This window comes from Anneissia japonica, unplaced genomic scaffold (genome assembly GCF_011630105.1).
Source record: "Anneissia japonica isolate Jap-2015-1 unplaced genomic scaffold, ASM1163010v1 scaffold142_len1259957_cov175, whole genome shotgun sequence".
Taxonomy (NCBI): Eukaryota; Metazoa; Echinodermata; class Crinoidea; order Comatulida; family Comatulidae; genus Anneissia; species Anneissia japonica.
The window spans coordinates 197,012-197,551 of NW_022684560.1; positions in this window are offsets into that span (position 1 = coordinate 197,012).

Genomic DNA, 540 nt, shown 5'->3' on the forward strand with positions numbered 1-540 from the left:
CGGTAGTGACCCTTATTTTTACAGTAAATTTAATTACGGTAAACGTAAAATTACTGACATTTTTTACATTGCATGGACTTTCTGAATGTTCCATTGGTGACCTCTAGTGGATGTCCTTCATTTCTCTTTTTAAAAAATCGCTAAACTGAACCTTATCAAAACTGCGTAGGCGCCTTAATAAATTAAGTAGGGATTTGGCTTTCTGCACCTGCAGTTACCCTGTCGAGGGATGCTGAAATCGTTTGATAACTGCTATTTTCCCTCCCTCCCAACATATTCAGTTGTAGATTAATCAAACGTGGGCAGTGTATAAATCAAACGTGGGTAGTGTATAATACAATTTAAGTTAGTAATCATAACAGCATATACAAGTTCAAGTGTGTTGGTTGTTCTTGCCTTGTCGACTTACTAGTTGATTGTTACCATTATGCCAAAAATCCATGTTCCTCATCCGGGCTTTTAAAAAAGGAAAATAATTAGGATCGTCTTTTCAAATCACCAAACACAGACGAACAACAAAAGCTTCCAGGACAAGTCAAA